This window comes from Pongo abelii, chromosome 20, assembly GCF_028885655.2.
Source record: "Pongo abelii isolate AG06213 chromosome 20, NHGRI_mPonAbe1-v2.0_pri, whole genome shotgun sequence".
Lineage (NCBI taxonomy): Eukaryota > Metazoa > Chordata > Mammalia > Primates > Hominidae > Pongo > Pongo abelii.
The window spans coordinates 23,359,398-23,371,693 of record NC_072005.2 but is presented as its reverse complement, the minus strand read 5'-3'; the positions used below and the strand labels follow the sequence as shown (position 1 = coordinate 23,371,693).

The 12,296-nt window shown below is 45.4% G+C and overlaps 1 long non-coding RNA gene across 3 annotated transcripts; it reads left to right on the top strand.

Annotated features, from left to right (window-relative positions):
• The first annotated feature begins 462 nt into the window (after positions 1 to 462).
• LOC129051919 (uncharacterized) lies at positions 463 to 11,873 on the top strand. Of its 3 annotated transcripts, XR_010138588.1 has the most exons (5): positions 463 to 1,374; positions 1,992 to 2,918; positions 3,625 to 4,851; positions 4,939 to 5,085; positions 11,271 to 11,873. It is a non-coding gene; the product is annotated as an uncharacterized LOC129051919 (long non-coding RNA). The 3 variants fall into 3 exon arrangements; XR_008516471.2 differs by lacking the exons at positions 3,625 to 4,851; positions 4,939 to 5,085; positions 11,271 to 11,873 and adding an exon at positions 3,070 to 3,544 and having other exon boundaries at positions 2,028 to 2,918; XR_010138587.1 differs by lacking the exons at positions 3,625 to 4,851; positions 4,939 to 5,085; positions 11,271 to 11,873 and adding an exon at positions 3,070 to 3,544.
• Positions 11,874 to 12,296: the final 423 nt, after the last annotated feature.

The window sequence follows — 12,296 nt, the reverse complement described above, 5'->3', positions numbered from 1 at the left end:
ATCCAGTCCACCATTGAGATTATGACTTCTTGTACTGAAACCCAACAGGTAGGAGGTGTTGACTCTCATTCCTTGATTCAAGACAATGTCATTTTTTTTCTTTTGAGATGGAGTCTTGCTCTGTTGCCCAGGCTGGAGTGCAGTGGTGCAATCTCAGCTCACTGCAACCTCCACCTCCCGGGTTCAAGTGATTCTCTGCCTCAGCGTCCCAAGTAGCTGGAATTACAGGTACATGCCACCACGCCAGGCAAATTTTTATGGATTTTTAGTAGAGATGAGGTTTCACCATCTTGGGCAGGCTGGTCTTGAACTCCTGATCTCATGATCCACCCGCCTCAGCCTCTCAAAGTGCTGGGATTACAGGCATGAGACCCTGCTCCGGCCCCCCTTTTTTTTTTTTTTTTTTTTTTTTTTCGAGATGGAGTCTTGCTCTGTCACCCAGGCTGGATTGCAGTGGCACAATCTTGGCTCACTGCAACTTCCACCTCCCAGGTTCAAGTGATTCTCCTGCTTCAGCCTTCTGAGTAGCTGGGACTGCAGGTGCACACCACCACACCCAGCTAATTTTTGTATTTTTGATAGAGATGGGGTTTTTCCATGTTGACCAGGATGGTCTCAAACTCCTGACCTCAGGTGATCCACCTGCCTCAGCCTCCCAAAGTGCTGGGATTACAAGTGTGAGCCACTGCACCTGGCTGGCAATGTCATTTTTAATGTCACCACAGTACCTTCTTACAGGTATGATTGTGACATGTGACTCTGCCCAGCATCTGAGTTATTTGACTCTCTCACCTGGGCCCAGCTCACAGTGACATATCATGGGACCCAGACCCTTGGTAATGTCACTCTATTTCGCCTTGATACAACCCACAGGGGGCATTGTGGCATATCAGTGGGCCCTGCACCTGGGTGATGTGAGTCTCCTCTTCTTGATGCTGCCCACAGGTGTACTGTAACATATTGCTAGGCCTAGGTTATGTGACTCTCTTACTTGTGTCCTTTCCACATGGATTATTGTGACATATGGCTGAGTCCAACACTTAGGTGATGTAACTTCATTCTGGACCCTGTCTACAGAAGTCATTGTAATATACATCTTCACCAATCACTGAGGGAACGTGCCTTTTTTTTTTCCTGCCTTTTCTCTACTCACAGGGGGTACTGTCTGCCCACAAATGAGACTGTGACATATCATGGCATCTAACCCTAAGGTGATGTTACTTCTTTGCTCTGGCTGTGCCCTTAGAAAACACGGAAACATACTGCTGGGTCCAGCACCAAGATTATGTGAGTTATCTGCCTGAACCCTGACCACAGGAAGCACTGTAACATACCTCTTGACCCATTGCAATTTCACCTATGGGCAAAGCCCAGGTAAATGCCCTCTTTTTTCTACATGATGTGACTCTCCTCTTCTGGGGTTTGTCTACAGTGTGAATTGTGATGTGACTCTTCTTTCATTCTTGGGCCCTTTTCAATGGGGTGATTGGAATATAAAGCTGAGCCCCACATCTAGGTTATGTCTTTCCTCTTGTTTATGAGCCCTACCCACAGAAGGCATTGTGACATATCCCTAGCCTCTTACCTAGGTAATATGACATTTTTGCCTAGGCCTTCCCCTCGGGGGTATTGTGAAATATTGCTGAACTGAGAACCTAGGTGATGTGACTCTCCTCTACTGCCTGGGCCCTGTATACATTGTGTATTGCAACGCATCTCTTTGTCCAACACTGAGGTGATGTGACTGTCTTGCATGGGCCCTCCCACAGATATATTATAACACATCTTTGTATTTATTACCTGGGTGGTGTGACTCTTCTCTTCTGCTTGAGGCCTGCCAAAAGAAAAGATTGTGACAGATCACTGGGTCCAGCACCTAGGCGATATGACTCTCCTCATTTGCCTGAGATCTTCATATTTTGGATGTTGTGACATATCACTAGAACAAAAACCTAGGGGTTGGAAGGTTCCTGACTGAGCCCTTCCTACAGGGGGCCTTGTGATGTATTTCTGTATCCATCACCCAGGAGATGAAACTGTCTACTTCTGCATTCTGCCCACTCGGAAATTGTGACAATCATTGGGCCCAGCAACCAGGTATTGTGTCTGTCCTCTCTGGGCCTCACGCACAGTGAGCCTTGTGACTAGCTCCTGGCCCAGCATCCAGGTAATCTTACTCTTCTGCCTGTGTCCTGCTTTTAGGAGGAAATTGTAACATCCTTGGTTGAGTGCCCCGTGATGTGACTCTCCTTTCTGGTCCATGCCCTCAGGGAAGATTGTGACATAACCCTGGCCCAGCACACAGTTAATGTCACTCTTGTGCTTGCTCTTTACCCACATATATCATGGCCAAGCACAAAGATGTAATGATGACTGTCATACCTTGAAGATGGCAATAGGAGAGATAATGTTGCTCCTAGGTAGGCTTAGGAAAATAAAGAAGTCTTTTTTCTGTACAAAAGTTAGAGAGAATTACCAATTTCTCACATCTATAAAGACCTAGTATGTTACAGAGAATGTCGTAACAAGACCCAGCACACAGGTGAGATTGTGTTTGTCCTATGCAGACCCCACTAACCTTCAGAATTGTTATCCTCACACATGGACAGAGCCCACTGGTGAGGTCCTGAATCACACGTGAATGCAGTTCACTGTTGGAATTTTCACTGTCATAAGTGAACATCTGGCCATAGTTGGAATGGTGACTCATTTCTAAACCCAGCTCGTAGGAAGGTGAGGACTCTCCTATCTGGACTCAACAAATTGGAGAGATGTTGACTGTCATATCTGGACGCAGAACCACAGGAAAGACTCTGGATCTCCTTCCTGTATGAAGGTCACAGAGGATCACCATTCTTGCATATTGTATAAAGCCTTCAGGTGACACAGAGAGTGTCATAAGAGAACACAGCACACAGGTGAGATAGTGCTTCTTGAATGCACACCCAGGCAACAGTAAAGATTGTCATTCTCCACATAAATACATCCCACTGTTGAGGTTCTGAATATCACACATGGAGGCTGTCAAAAGTTAGAGAATTGACTCTCATATGTGGATCTGCTCCACAGGTGGGCTAGTGACTCTCAGACCAAGATTCAGCACACATGTGAGGTTGTAACTGCACTGAAAGGACAAGTCTGCAGAATAAACTGTAGCTGTCTTGCAAAAATTCTGTCAACCATTGAGACTGTGACTCACACGCTTAGATCCAACATCCAAGGCTGGGCGCGGTGGCTCACGCCTGTAATCCCAGCACTTTGAAAGGCCAACGCAGGCAGATCACCGGAAATCAGGAGTTCAAGACCATCCTGGCCAACATGGTGAAACCCCATCTCTACTAAAAATACACAAATTAGCCAGGTGTGGTGGCAGGCACCTGTAATCCCAGCTACTCGGGAGGCTGACACAGGAGAATCGCTTGAACCCGGGAGGTAGAGGTTGCAGTGAGCTGAGATCACACCATTGCACCCCAGCCTGGGGGACAAGAGCGAGACTGCATCTCAAAAACACAAAAGCAAAAACAAAATAAATAAATAGATCCAACATCCAGGTGGTGTTGACTGTCATACCTAGAACCCGGACATGTATGGAATTTCTAACCTCATTCCTGGACTTTCCTGCAGGTGTGATTTTATGCATCTGCTAAGCACCTTAGTGATTTGAGTCTCCTGCCTTGACCCAGTCCACAGATAAGATTGTGACATATCGCTTGACTCTGCACCTTGAAGATATGACTTTCTCTTCCAGCCTTGGTGCTGCCCACAGGGTGGATTATGACGTACTACTAAGCCCTGCACGCAGGTTATGTGACTCTTCTCTTTTGCCTGTGCCCTGAATATTTCACATGTTAGGACATGTTACTAGGCCAAACACTTATAAAATCAGAGGCTCCTGCCTGGGCCCTGTCTAGAGAGGGACTTGTGACATATCTCTTCATCAATCACCTAGGAGATGTGACTCTCCATTTTTGCCTGCACTCTGCCCACAGGAAAAACTGTGAATTGTCACTAGGCCCAGGTACCAGGTGATGTGTCTCTCCTACCTGGGACTTGACCACAGAGAGCATTGTTACCTATTGCTGGGCTCAGCACCCAGGTGGTCTGACTCTACTGTCAGTGTCCTGCTTTCAGGAGAAAGTCGTAACATATTCCTGGCTGAGTATTCAGTTGATGTGACACTCCTGTGTGGTCCCTGCTGTAAGAAAAGATTGAGATGTATTCCTGGCCAAAAACCCAGGTGTTGTGACCCTTGTCGCTCCATATTCACAGGTGAGATTTTAAAATAATTTGGCCCAGCTCACAGGTGTGATGATGACTCTCATACCTCATACCTCATGGGTCAGATAGAAGAATTCTCACCTGGCTATGAACTGGATTTAGAAATGAGTCATCATGCTGGGCGCCGTGGCTTTCATACCTCAAACCAGCCAGTAGGAGAGATACTGCTTCTTATTGCTAGGCTTAAAATAATGAGTTTAATGCTGGCTCTCCTTCTTTTATAAAGGTTATAGGGAATATCCACTTTCTTGCATACTATATAAATCTCTAATTGTGCAGAGAGTGTCATTCTAGGGTTCAGAACACAGGTGAGATTGTGTTTCTCATATGCACATCCCAGAAACTATTAAAATTGTAACCCTCACATATGGACAGAGCCCACTGTTGAGGTCTCGAATCACACACGAACACAGTCCACAGTTGAAATTGTGACTGTCATATGTGAACATCCAGCCAGAGTTGGGATTATGACTTTTTTCTTTCTTTTTTCTGGGATGCAGTTTCATTCTTGTTGCCCAGGCTGGAGTAACAGCGTTATCTTGGCTCACCGCAACCTCCATCTCCTGGGTTAAGGTGATTCTCCTGCCTCAGCCTCCCAAGTAGCTGGGATTACAGGTGCCCACCACCATGCCTGGCTAATTTTTTGTATTTTTAGTACAGATGGGGCTTCATGATGTTGGCCACGCTGGTCTCAAGCTCCTGACCTCAGGTGACCCACCTGCATCAGCCTCCCAAAGTGCTGGGATTACAGGCATGAGCCACTGGGCCTGGCATGACGACTCATTTCTAAATCCAGTTCATAGGCAGGTGAGAATTCTTCTATCTGAACTCATGAGTATTCTATCTATCTAAGCCCAGGTATGGGAGTCAACGTGTTCCCCAGCCAACTGGGGAACACGTTGACTCCCATACCTGGGCTTAAGGCCACAGCAAACACAGTTCACAGGAGGTACATAGAATCTCATACATGGACCCACTTTATTAGTGAGATTGTCACTATCATACTTAGACCCAACATAGACAGTGTGGTGACTCTCATACCTGGAACTGGGACCTGTGCAGGACTGCTAATTCATCACTGGACCTTCCTGCAGGTATGATTGTGACATACACCTCTAATCAGAACCTGAGTGACTTGACTTTTCTACCTGGTCACAGCCCAAAGGTAAGATTGTGATATATCACTGGAGCCAGCCCCTAAGTGATGTGACTCTCCTCTATTTTTGGGACCCCACAAATTTTGGGTATTGTCAAATATTGCTGGATCCTGCACCCATGTTATGTGACTGCCACCTGTGCCCTGTATTTTGTGCCATATTTTGGCAAAATATGTCACATTAGACATTGTTACATATTGCTGGGTCCAACACCCAGGTGATGTAACATTATCTTCCTGGGCCCTGCCAGGAGGCATCTTTGTGACATAACTGAATGCCTATCACCATGATGATGTTACTCTCTTCTTCTGCCTGGTCTCTGCTCACAGAGAAATTGTGAAATATCACTGGCCTGTCTAGGTGATGTAAGTCTCCTCTTTTTCTGAGGCCACACATATTTGGGTATTGTGACATATTACTAGGCTCAACACCTAAAGGATGGGAATCTCTTATCTGGGCACTTCTTACAGGGAGCATTGTGACATATTTCTAAACTCATCACCTAGGAGATGTGACTCTCCTCTTCTGCCTGCACCCTGCCTACAGGAAAAATAGTAACATATTGCTGTGGTCAGCAACCAGATGATGTGTTTCTCCTGCCTGGGTCTTTATTACAGGAAAGATTGTTGAAATATGACTGGGCCCGGCACCCAGGTGATGTGATTCTCTTCTTCTGCCTGGTCTTTGCTTACAGGAAAATTGTAGCATATTGCTATGCCCAGTACTTAGCTGATGTTACTCTAATCTTTTTCTTGGTTTTGCCTGCAGAGGATATTGTGACATATTGCATGACCCTGCAGTGACATTATGTGACTCTTCTGTCTGTGGTTTGCCCACTTGGGCCATTGTGAGATATTGCTGGGTCCAACACCCAGGTGATGTGACTTTTATGCCTGTGCCTTGCCTACAGGGGGCATTTTGAAATGACTGCACCAATCACACAGGTGATGTGACTCTTTTCTGTTACTTACTGTCTGCTCACAGGAAGGATTGTGACCTTTCACAGCACATAGCTGATGTGACTCTTCTTTTATTTCTTAGTTTTTCCTGAAAAACAGACTGTGGAATATCGCTGAAGCTAGCACCAAATGGATATTACTCTTTTTTTTTTCTTGATCCTGCCCATGTAAGACACTGTGACGTATTGCTGGTCCCCACACCTAGATGATGTGAGTTTTCTGCCTGGACCCCACTTACTGAAAATATTTTGACACATCTCTGAGCCCATCAGCTATTTTATGTGACTCTCCTCTTTTATCTGGGCTTTGCCCATAGGTTAGATTGTAATATATCTTTGGGCCTGGGTCATGCTAACAGCAGGAAGAGTGACTTATTGCTGGGTTCAGCACACAGGGGATGTGATTCTTTTGCTTGGTCCTTGCCCAGATGGTCATGGTGACATATCTCTGGGCCGATTATCTAGATGATAGATCTCTCCTTTTTTTTTTCTGAATCTGATTACCTAATGATAGACCTCTCCTTTTTTTTTTTCTTTTCTGAATCTGTCCACAGTGGGAAATGTAACATATCACAGTGGAAAATGTAACATATCACAGTGGGAAATGTAACCGAGCACCTATGTGATGTGACTCTTCTCTCGTGCCTAGCCTTTACCTACTGTGATGATTGTGCTATATAGGTGTGCCCAGCTCCTATGTTATCTGAGTCCTATATTTTTCTGGAGCCCTACAAACAGATAACATTACGAAATATCTCTGGGCCTTTAACCTTGGTGATGTGACTTCTCTGCCTGGACTCTCCTCTCAGGGGGTATTGTAAAATATTGCTGGATGCAGCATTTAGGTGATGTGACTCTTCCTCTACTACTTGGACTTTGACCAAGAAGGGATTGTGATGTATCACTGGGCCCAGGACCTACATGACAGGACTCTTTTCTCTTGTCTGGGTTCTGCATAGATTTTGTATTGTGACATATAGCCGGGTCTGTCAGCCCAGTGATGTGAGTCTTCTACATAAGCCTTGACGACAAGAGTTTATGACCTATCTTTTCATTCATCACCTAAGTGATGTGACTCTTCTTTAGCCTGCGACCTGCCAAAAAAGGATTATGATGTATCACTGGACCTAGCACCTAGATGATGTAACATTCGTCTTTTGCCTGGATCTTACATATTTTGCATATTGTTACATATCACTGGGTTTGACATTAGGAAATGAGAGGCTTCTGTCTGGGCACTGCCCACAGGGGGTCTTGTGACATATTTTGGCATTTGTCACCTATGAAATGTGACTCTCCTCATCTATATGCATCATGCCCAAAGAAAACATTGTAACATATCACTAGGCCCAGCACCCAGATGATGTGACTTGCTGCCTGCGCCCATGTTACAGGCACAGATTTTAATGCATCTCTCGCCAAGCACCTAGGTGATATGACTCTCCTGCCTGGTCCTTGCCCTCAAAAAATATTGTGACATATCTCTGAACTAGCCCCAGGTGTGAGTCTCTTGCCCCCTCCCTACCCAGAGATGTGATTGTGACATATGTCTTGTCTCCACTTACAGTTGCTATAATAATTCTCATACCTCGAACCAGATAATAAAAGAGATACACCCTCTCTTAGCTAGGCTTAGAAAAACAAACATAATCCCTAGTCTCCTCTATTTGCAAAGGTCATAGAGAGTCACCACTCTTTTTTTTTTCTTTTTTTTTAAGATGGAATCTCACACTGTCACCCAGGCTGGCATGCAGTGCCATGATCTCGGCTCACTGCAACCTCCACCTGCTGGGTTCAAGCGATTCTCCTGCCTCAGCCTCCTGAGTAGCCAGGATCACAGGTGCCTGCCACCACACCTGGCTAATTTTTTGTATTTTTAGTAGAGACAGAGTTTCGTCATGTTGGCCAGGCTGGTCTCGAACTCCTGACCTCATGATCTGCCCGCCTGAGCCTCCCAAAGTGCTAGGATTACAGGCATGAGCCACTGCACCTGGCCCACCACTCTTAAATATTGTAAACAGTTCTCAGGTGGCACAGAGCTTCATGACAGGCTGAAAACATAGCTGAGATCATGTTTCTTAAATGAACACCCTGCCAACCATTATGATTGTTACCTCAATATGGACAGAGCTCCCTGGTGAGGTTCTGAATCTCACATGCAGATGCAGTCCATAGTTGAAATTGTGACTGTGATATGCAAACATCCAGCCAGAATAGAAATGATGACTAATTTCTAAACCTAGTTCACAGACAGTTGAGGACTCTCCTTTATGGATCAACCAATTGGACAGAAGTTGACTCTCATTCCTTGGCTTAGAGCCACAGGTATAATCACGGGTCCATAGTACCACAAAGGTCTCAGAGTGGATTGTGACTCTCATGCATATTGTATAAAGTCCTCAGATAGAGTAACCTTACACGGCCCAACACACAGGTGACATTCTGACACCCGTATGCACAACCAGCCAACAGTAAATATTGTCATCCTTTTACATAAACCCAACCCACTTCTGAAGTTCTGAATCTCATTCCCAGAGGCAGTGGAAAGTTGCAAAATTGACTCTCATATGTGGACCTGTTCCACAGGGGGGTTGATGACTCACAGACCAAGACTCAGCACACCTGTGAGGCTATAATTTATTGAGGTGAGAGAGTTTGCAGAGAGACTGAGGCTCTTATGCATGGATCCATGCACAGTGAGATTGTGACTTGTGTAGTTACACCCAACATCCAAACAATGTTGACTTTCATAACTAGAGCAGGGACATGTGAGGAATTGTTCTTCTCATCCCTGGGCCTTTCTGCAGGTGTGATTGTGACACATGCTTCTCAGAACCAGAGTGATTTGATTCTCCTGCCTGGGCCCAGCACACAGATGGGATTGTGGGATTGTGACACATCATTGAACCCAGCATGTAGATAATGTGGATCTATGCTTTTTTCTTGGTGCTGCCACAGAGGGCATTGTGACATGTCACTGGTCCCTGCATGCTGGTAATGTGTTTGTCCTTTCTGTGCCCTACCCACATGGGCTATTGCAACATATTGCTGGGTCTAACACCGAGGTGATGTGAATCTCCTTCCTAGACCTTGCCTACAGGGGAAATTTTGCCATATTCCTGGACCTATCGTCTATTTGATGTCACTCTCTACTTTTACGTGAGCTTTTCCCTAGGAGACATTATAACCTATCTGGGCCAAGCACCTATGTGATGTTTCTCTTCTCTCCTGCCTGGGCACTGACCACAGAAAGGAGAGTGACTTATCACTAGGTTCAGCACACAGATGATGTAATTTTTCTGCCTGGTCCCTATCCACAGGGGACATTGTGATATGTCTCTGGGTCCATAAACTAGATGCTGTGCATCTCCTTTTGTCTCTGAGACCTGTCCACAGTGGGGATTGTGACATGTCACTTGACTCAGCATCTTCATAATGTGACTTTCATCTCATACCTGGGTCCCCCCACTGGGGTGATTGTAACATTTAACTAGTCCCAATTCCTAGGTTATGTGACTCCTCTCTTCTTCATAAGCCTTACCCACATAGGTCATTTTGACATATCTCTGGAGTCCTCTCTTAGATGATGTGACTCTGCTGCATGGGCTCATTTTTTTTTTTCTTCAGGGAATATTGTGCTATATTTTTTGACCTAGAAACAAGGTTATGTGACTCTCTTCTACTGCTTGGGTTCGGCCAGTGGAGGAATTGTAAGGTATCACTGGGGCCAGCACCTTAGTGATGTGACTCTTGTCTCCTGCTACAGTGTTCAGGTAGAAAGGAAGAGTCACATCACTTAGGTGACAAACAAAATGATATGCCCTAATTCCCTTAGCAGGGCCCATGCGGGGGGTCACATCACCTAGATGTTGGACCCAGCCATATTTAAATTTACAAATTTTATATTGTGTATGTTGAAAATTGTGTATATTGGCCAGGCGCGGTGGCTCACGCCTGTAATCCCAGCATTTTGGGAGGCCGAGGCGGGCAGATCACCTGAGGTCAGGAGTTCGAGACCAGCCTGACCAACATGGAGAAACCCCATCTCTATTAAAAATACAAAATTAGCCAGGCTTGGTGGCGCATGCCTGTAATCCCAGCTACTCGGGAGGCTGAGGCAGGAGAATCACTTGAACCCTGGAGGCGGAGTTTGCAGTGAGCCAAGATCATGCCATTGCACTCCAGCCTGGGCAACAAGAGCAAAAACCCCGTCTCAAAAGAAAAGAAAAGAAAACTGTGTATATTGAAATATGATTGGAGTCAACAACCAGGCAACGTGACTGTCTTGCATGGGCCCTGCTAATAGGGGAATTAGGACGTATCTTTTTGTTTATCACCTAAGTGATGTAACTCTCCTTTTCTACCTGAACCCTATAAAAAGGGGGGATTGTGAGATATCACTGGACCTGGCATCTAGGTGATATCACTTTCCTTTTTCACCTGGGTTCATTGTATTTTGGGTATTATGACATATCCCTGGGTCAAACCAAATGGGTGAAAAATTCTTGCTGGGTCCTGCCCATAGGAGGTCTTGTGACATATCTGTGCATCCATTACTTTGGAGATGTGACTCCTCTTCTATCTGCACTATGTCCACACAGAAGATTGTGACATATCTCTGGGTTCATCAACAAGGTGGTGTGTCCCTTGTGCCCAGACCTTGCCTACAGAGAGAATTCTGACATAGCTAGGCCCAGCACCAGAATGGTGTAACTTTGCTGTCTGTGTCTTGCTTTCAGGAGGGAATTGTAACATAACCCTGCCCAGGCAACCAGGTGATAGGACTCTCCTGCCTGGTCCCTGCCTTGGAAAAATTGTGACATATTCCTAACCAGCACCCAGGTGATGATACTCTCCTGTTTGCTTTCTACTCACAGGTTGGATTGTGACATACACTTTAGTGCAGCTCATAGTTATGATGATGACACTCATGCCACAAACCAGCCAATAGGAGAGAGACTGCCACTTGTAGCTAGACTTACAGAAATGAATAACTCCTGAGTCTTCTGTAGTAAGAATGTCATAAAGGATGGTCATTCTTTCGTATATTGTGTAATGTCTTTGCATGGTACAAAGAGCATCATCACAGAACCAGGCACACAGGTGAGACTGTGTTTCTCTCATGCACAACCTACCACATGGAAAGTTGCAAAATTGACTCTCATATGTGAACCTGGTCCACAGGGGTGTTGGTGACTCACAGACCAAGATTCAGCATGCCTGTGAGGCTATAATTTATTGAGGAGAGAGAGTTTGCAGAGAGATTGAGGCTGTTATGCATGGATCCATGCACGCTGAGATTGTGACTTGTGTAGTTACACCCAACATCCAAACCATGTTGACTTCCATAACTTGCAGCCCTCACACATGGACAGAGCCCACTGAAGAGATCCTTAATTTCACATGTGAATGCAGTCCACAGTAAAAATTGTGACTGTCACATGTGATTATGTGACCACAGTTAAGTTAGTGACTCATTTCTAAACCCAGCTCATAGGCAGGTGAGGACTCTTCCCTCTGGACCCAGCCAATTGGAAAGATGTTGATTCTAATACATGGGCTTAGGTCCACAGGTACGATTGAGTCTATACTACAGCAAAGGTCCCAGAACAAATTGTGACTATCGTGCATATTGTATAAAGCTCTCAGTTAGTATAGAGAATTCTGTAACAGGGCGCAATGCACAAGTGACATTGTGACACTCCTATGCACACCCAGCCAACAGTAAAGATTGTCATCTTTCCACATGAGCACAGCTGTTGAAGTACTGAATATCACACCTGGACATAGCCAAAAGTTGGAAAATTGACTCTCATACACGGATTTTGTTCAAATGTGGGTTGGTGACTCTCAGACCAAGATTCAGCATACCCATGCAGCTTTGACTCCGCTAAGGGGACACA